General features: G+C 42.9%; 2 long non-coding RNA genes across 2 annotated transcripts in view; one reads left to right on the forward strand and one right to left on the reverse strand.

Moving 5' to 3' along the window:
* The window catches only part of LOC116543886, a 6,241-nt gene extending 2,977 nt beyond the window's left edge, over positions 1-3,264 (forward strand). The window contains exon 3 of the long non-coding RNA XR_004265740.1: positions 3,237-3,264. This is a non-coding gene — a long non-coding RNA (uncharacterized LOC116543886). The remainder of the gene's footprint in view (positions 1-3,236) is intronic.
* The window catches only part of LOC116543885, a 373,403-nt gene that overhangs the window by 67,081 nt on the left and 298,719 nt on the right, over positions 1-7,603 (reverse strand). The window lies entirely within an intron of this gene.

The following is a 7,603-nucleotide window of genomic DNA, read 5'->3' on the forward strand; positions in this document are numbered from 1 at the left end:
TAGTAGAGACGGGGTTTCACCATGTTGACCAGGATGGTCTCGATCTCTTGACCTTGTGATCCACCCGCCTTGGCCTCCCAAAGTGCTGGGATTACAGGCTTGAGCCACCGCGCCCGGCTAGAGGCATGTTTTCACCATGTTGACCAGGCAGGCTTTCTTTTGTTTGCATATTTTTTTCTTCCTTTTCTTCTTTATTTCTAGAAGCATTTTAATTGTAAAATATAAATTATGACTGTTAAAAAATCATTTCCCTGTTTTGGTTACTATTATGGCTGATTACAATTTTTTAAAAATTTATTTTATTTTATTTTATTTTTATTTATTTATTTATTTGAGACGGAGTTTCGCTCTTGTTACCCAGGCTGGAGTGCAATGGCGCGATCTCGGCTCACCGCAACCTCCGCCTCCTGGGTTCAGGCAATTCTCCTGCCTCAGCCTCCTGAGTAGCTGGGATTACAGGCACGCGCCACCATGCCCAGCTAATTTTTTGTATGTTTAGTAGAGACGGGGTTTCACCTTGTTGACCAGGATGGTCTCGATCTCTTGACCTCGTGATCCACCCGCCTCGGCCTCCCAAAGTGCTGGGATTACAGGCTTGAGCCACCGCGCCCGGCCCAAATTTATTTTTTTTTTAAAGGTGGGGTTTCGCCATGATGGCCAGGCTGGTCTTGAACTCCTGACCTCAGGTGATCCACCCACCTTGGCCTCCCAAAGTGCTAGGATTACAGGCGTGAGCCACAGCGCCTGGCCTACAAATTTTTTTTTTTGAAATTTCCTGGATAAATGTTAATACTTCATTATTAACATGACTTGAGACAATACAGAAATGAAAATGAACATTTGTTAGTGAAACATCAATTATCTAGCTCCTGGTAGTCATTTAATCTGTCACTCACTCTTTAGAACTTCCATCAAGACAAGAACTCTTTTCCAAGGGTGTGTGATGTAAAATTACATTCTTTTCTTTTTGTCTTTGTGGCAGAAGTCTGTCTCTTTTTAGAAGACAGATGGTGATGATGGAAGCAAATATAATGGTATGTGGTACTTGACCATTTTTTTAAATGGATGATACTGAACATTTACCAAAGTGCCATACATGGCTCTTATTTTCTAGGTCCAAATCTTCATGAGGAAGGCTCAGCCCACTGGTTTTAAGCATTTCTGGCAGTTCCTAGGTAGATGAACAGAACCTCAATGGGCTGATTTAATGAGACCAGAGTTAAAAACACCCAGTTGACAGGTTAGTTTTTACTTTTATGGAAAAAAATGTGATGTGTGTGGCTTGGTTTGAATAAATCTTCACTGAGCTAACTAGTCCACTGAATTTACCTAACCTGTAGGTAAAGAAAACAGAAATAACCTCTGACCGACTTTGTTTTATAGGCTTCTTTCTGTACATATAGATATAAATAGATGGCTAGATAAATACAGAAACACAAAATGAGTAATGGGTATGTCTACATAATGTTTATTTACCACACAAAAAAGAAACCTTCAGAAATAAAGTATGTCAGATGACATATCCGTATTAATTATCTAAATAGTGACTGTGGCTTTATCAAGGCAGGCCCGAAATGGTAGATGTGAACAGAACATGCACACACTGAAGAGAAATGCAGGGTGCTGAAATAGTAACCTGGACAGATGTGTTACATGGGTTTATTTTCAGCTTATTTCTGCAGCCTTGCCCTTGAAGATAAAGCTTTGTTTATATTTACATAAACAACATTATATGGCTATATTCCACTTTGACATGTTATTTAGTAGAAGAAAACAGGAATTCTACATCAGCATCTTTAGTGCATGCTAGAAGATTAACAATGTCTTTTGGGGCCAGGTGCTGTGACTCGCTCACGCCTCTAATCCCAGCACTTTGGGAGGCCGAGGCAGGTGAATCACAAGGTCAAGAGTTCAGGACCAGCCTGGCCAAGATGGTGAAACCTCATTTCAACTAAAAATACAAAAATTAGCTGTGCATGGTGGCAGGTGCCTGTAATTCCAGCTACTCCAGAGGCTGAGGCAGATAATTGCTTGAATCTGGAAGGCAGAAGTTGAGTGAGCAAAGATCACGCAACTGCACTCTACACTGGGTGACAGAGCAAGACTCCATCTCAAAAAAAAAGTCTTTTGGGGAACATGTTTTGTACACATGAACATTTATATAGATCTATTTATATAATTCTCTATGTGAGTGTTTGTCTTCCTATGTGTATTTATATCTAGATGTGTCAATCTTTGTATTGCTGTGCATTACTATGAGTATTAAGATAAAAAATAACTTCTGGGCCAGGTACAGTGGCTAATGACTATAATTCCAGCACTTTGGGAGGCTGAGGTGGGTGGATTACCGGAGGTCAGGGGTTCGAGACCAGCTTGGCCAACATAAGTAAAATCCGGTCTCTACTAAAAATACAAAAATAAGGGCCCGGCGTGGTAGCTCAGGCCTGTAATTCCAGCATGTTAGGAGGCTGAGGCAGGTGGATCACCTGAGGTTGGGAGTTTGAGACCCACCTGGCGAAACCCTGTCTCTACTAAAAAAACACAATAATTAGCCGGGTGTGGTGGCAGATGCCTGTAATCCCAGCTACTCAGGAAGCTGAGGAAGAAGAATTGCTTGAACCTGGGAGGTGGAGGTTGAAGTGAACAGAGATCGCACCACTGGACTCCAGGCTGGGCAACAAAGTGAGATTCCGCCTCAAAAAAAAAAAAAAAAAAAAAAAGCTGGGCACAGTGGTGCATGCCTGTAATCCCAGCTGCTCCAGAGGCTGAGGTAGGAGAATTGCTTGAGCCCAGGAAGCAGAGTTTGCAGTGAGCTGAGTTTGTGCCATTGCACTCCAGCCTGGGTGACAGATCAAGACACTGTCTCGAAAAAAATAAATAACTTCCAGCCGGGCAAAGTGGCTGACGCCTGTAATCCCAGCACTTTTGGAGGCCAAGGTGGGCAGATCACCTGAAGTCAGGATTTCAAGACCAGCCTGACCAACATGGAGAAACCCCATCTCTACTAAAAATACAAAATTATCCAGGCTTGGTGGTGCATACCTGTAATCCCAGCTACTCGGGAAGCTGAGGCAGGAGAATCACTTGAACCCAGGAGGCAAAGGTTGCTGTGAGCTGAGATTGTGCCATTGCACTCCAGTCTGGGCAACAAAAAACTCCTTCTCAAAAAAAAAAAAAACAAAAAAAGCCGGGCACGGTGGCTTATGCCTATAATCCCAGCACTTTGGGAGGCCGAGGCGGGTGGATCACGAGGTCAAGAGATCGAGACCATCCTGGTCAACATGGTGAAACCCCGTCTCTACTAAAAATACAATAAAAATTAGCTGGGCATGGTGGTGCGTGCCTGTAATCCCAGCGACTCAGGAGGCTGAGGCAGGAGAATTGCCTGAACCCAGGAGGCGGAGGTTGCGGTGAGCCGAGATCGCGCCATTGCACTCCAGCCTGGGTAACAAGAGCGAAACTCCGTCTCAAAAAAAAAAAAAAAAAAAAAAAGCATGAAGGTGATGAAAGTCATTTATTGCCATGTTAGTGTTGACCCTTCTATTTCTGTTACACATGGTGCCAAAGTTGAACCAGCCTCAGTCCAAAGTTTCTCACCAAAATCTGAGAATGTTTATTGTTTCTCATTAGGACTTTCATCAAGGCTGGGTACAGTGGCTCATGCCTGTAATCCTAGCACTTTGGGAGGCAGAGGCTGGTGGATCATGAGGTTAGGAGCTCAAGACCAGCTTGGCCAAGATGGTGAAACCCGGTCTCTACTAAAAAATACAAAAATTAGCTGGGTGTGATGGCATGCACCTATAGTCTCAGCTACTCAGGAGGCTGAGTCAGGGGAATCACTTGAACCTGAGTGGCGGAGGTTGCAGTGAGCTGAGATCATGCCACTGCACTCCAGGCTGGGCAACAGAGTGAGACTCCATCTCAAAAAAAAAAAAAAGACTTTAATCAAGACAGGGGCTCTTGTTTATTTCGAGTGTGCAATATAAAAGTACACTTTTGCCCTTTTGCCTTTGTGGCTAAAATAGGGTCTTTATGGTAATAGAAACAAAGCCTAGGTTTCTTATTAGAAGATAGACTGTGATACTGAAAGCAAATGTAATGGTACATGTTAGCTGGCTGCATTTCAAATAGGTGATCGTGAAACCTCACTTAAGCACCAAAGGTGGTTCTTATCGGTCAGGCCAGACCTCCTTGTGAAAAAAATTAGGGTCACTGGTATGTCTGAAGATTTCTAGCTGGATGGACAGAACCCTAATCTAATGTTTTGATTGGACTCTGAATTAAAAACACCTTGGTGCGCAGCAATGAGGACATTTTCACATATAGCACAACATGATTTGATGTGTGGCTTGGATTTGATAAATCTTCACTGAGCTAATAGCTGATTGGATTTACCTTGTCTGAATGTAAAATAAAAATTATCTCTGACCTACTCTTCTTTGGCATTTTTTTTTTTAAGACAGAGTCTCACTCTGTCGCCCAGACTGGAGTGCAGTGGTGTGATGTCGGCTCACTGCAACCTCTGCCTCCTGGGTTCAAGCGATTCTCCTGCCTCAGCCTCCTGAGTAGTTGAGATTACAGGTGTAATTTTTGTATTTTTAGTAGAGACGTCTGGCTAATTTTTGTATTTTTAGTAGAGACGGGGTTTTACCATGTTGGTCACAAGGCTTGTCTTGAACAGCTGACCTTGTGATTCACCCACCTTGGCCTCCCAAAGTGGTGGAATTACAGGTGTGAGCCACTGTGCCCAGCCTGGTGGTCTTTTTTATACATATAAATATAGATAAAAGGTAGGTGGCTAGATAAACGTGTACACAGAAAATGGGTTACATAGGTATGTCAAGGTAATTTCCATTATTGCATATGTCCTGTGGCGAAGCCTCAGAATAAATAGGTCAGAGATCTTTTTTCTTCCCAAATTCTGCAGGCTTCATGTGTTTAATGAGCCACTTAGATCAGGTCAGATGAATATAAGTCAATTAGCTAAATTGGGAAAGTGAAGGCATCCAGGCAGGACCCAAATGGCAAATGGGAATAACATAGATGTACAGTGAGAAAGGAAGCAGGGCCCTGAAATGCTAAGCTGGAACTAGAGTCTTACATGGTTTTACCAAGAGCTTACTTCCCAGGCCATGCACCTAAACATTAAGCTTTGCTGATGTTTAAACATAACATTGTATGGCTGTGTTCCAGACTGAAATGGTATGAATCCATATAGGTGAGAGTAAGTTTATATCTGCATCCTCTGTGTAGGCTGGGGAATTTAAAATGTTTGTTGATTAATATCTTTTGGCCAGGCGTGGTGGCTTATGCCTGTAATCCAAGCACTTTGGAGGCCAAGGCAGGCAGATCACCCAAGGTCGGGAGTTCAAGACCAGCCTGACCAACATGGTGAAACCCCGTCTTTATATATATATATAAAAAATCTTTTGTATACATGAATATCTACATAGGCAAACTCATATAATTCTATATGCGTGTGTTTGTCTACCCATGTATATCTATATACAGATCTAGCTATCATTTTTTCCATATGCATACAGAATAAAGATATAGGAGGTCAAAGGATAAATAGGTATTTGTACTTATAGCAATGTAAAGAAAAACTTCAATAAATGCAAAACCTTATTTGCTCTTTAAATTTTATCCACAAGAGCACAAAAATGGAGGTATGCTCTGACCTGCATCTTGCTGCGTTTAATGTTTTCATAGAAAGAATTGGTTTTTGTTGCTCATATCTGTTAGCAAAAATGCACTAAGATCATGAGAGTCATTTACTGCCAAGTCAAAAATGGCCTTTTTTATTCTGGTGAATGTGAAAACATTCAAGCCTCAGCTTGAAGGCTTTAACACAAATTTGCAAATGAGAAATAATTCTTTTTAAAGCTTCTCTCAACTTTAGGGCTCTTATTTTCTGAGATTGCAGGTGGGCACCACCACACTGAGTTAAGTTTTGTATTTTTAGTAGAGAAGGGGTTTCACCATGTTTGTCAGGCTGGTCTCCCTGACCTCGTGATCCACCTGCCTCGGCCTTCCAAAGTGTTGGGATTACAGGCATGAGCCACACTGGCTTTCTTTTTTTTTTTTTGAGACAATCTTCACTCTTGTTGCCCAGACTGGGGTGCAATGGCGTGACGTGATCTTGGCTCACGCGACGTCAGCCTCCCAGGTTCAAGTAATTCTTGTGCCTCCGCCTCCCGGTTACCTGGGATTACAAGCACAAGCTACCACACCCAGCTAATTTTGTTTTTTTAGTAGACACGGGGTTTCTCCATGTTAGTAAGGCTGGTCTTGAACTCTTGACCTCATGTGGTCCGCTGGCCTTGGCCTCCCAAAGTGCTGGGATTACAGGCGTGAGTCGACTCGCCGGGCAGAAATACAATCTTATTGTTTTCTGTGCTCAAGTAGTGACATTTTGGGTAAGAAAATTAAACATGAGCTCTCTGACTTGAAGATAGACTGGTATATTGAAAGCGAATTTCAGGGTGTTTTCAGACGCTTTTTTCTGTAGACTTAGATACAAATATAAGATATGTAGATAGATAAACATATACAGTCAGGTGCAATGGTTCATGCCTGTAATTTCAGCACTTTGGGAGTCCAAGACAGAGTCATCACTTAAAGCCAGGAGCTCAAGACTAGCCAAGCCAACATGGCAAAACAAAACACCGTCTCTACAAAAGTTACAAAACTTAACTGGACATGGTTGTGCACACTTGCGATCCCAGCTGCTAGGGAGGCTGAGGCACAAGAATTGCTTGAACCTGGGAAGCGGAGGTTGTATTGAACCATGATCACACTACTGCACTCCGGCCTGGCTCTTTCTTTCTCTCTTTTTTTTTTTTTTTGCCAGCAATGACTTTTATTAATGTCAGTTGTAAAACTTTTTAAATACTATCTTCCATGTAGTTAGTGGTTCTCTCTACGCGATTAGTGTTGCACTGACCTGATTACTATAGATTCTTCATTTGATCATGCATTAATTATATGGCAGTTTGCATCCATTTGTAAGATAGCCTGCTTACCTATCCAGGTGTGACATGACTGTTTTGGAGATGTCTGCACCTGCTTCTTGCAATATTCGGATAATCTGAAATGGTGCCTTGGAGTGCCGCCCAGGATGGATAATAACAGGGCAACCAAGCTGAGCCTGGGCATGAGTGGTTCCCTGGAGAACCTTTCTTTCACTCTCAGTCAAAGGCCAGGAGTAACCGATTTCTCCAATAATGCCACACTCGATACTGGTTCCATCCGCTCCGTGGAGAATTTCATTCATAAGGACATCGGTAAGCTGCTCCACTGACATGGCTCTGGTCTCTGAGGAGTGAGTTGCATTCACGTAAAACCCAGCTCCGGATATGATATGGACGCCAGTCTCTTCTGCAAGCGTCTTCAATGTCTGCACGTCTCGGCTAATCCTAGTGGTTGTGTTTTCCACCAAAGCCCCTCCACCATTAGCTTTAAAATACAGGGCCGGGCGCGGTGGCTCAAGCCTGTAATCCTAGCACTTTGGGAGGCCGAGGCAGGTGGATCACGAGGTCAAGAGATCGAGACCATCCTGGTCAACATGGTGAAACCCCGTCTCTACTAAAAATACAAAAAA

This window comes from Sapajus apella, unplaced genomic scaffold (genome assembly GCF_009761245.1).
Source record: "Sapajus apella isolate SASKATOON/1434 unplaced genomic scaffold, GSC_monkey_1.0 scaffold199, whole genome shotgun sequence".
In the NCBI taxonomy this organism is placed as follows: Eukaryota; Metazoa; Chordata; class Mammalia; order Primates; family Cebidae; genus Sapajus; species Sapajus apella.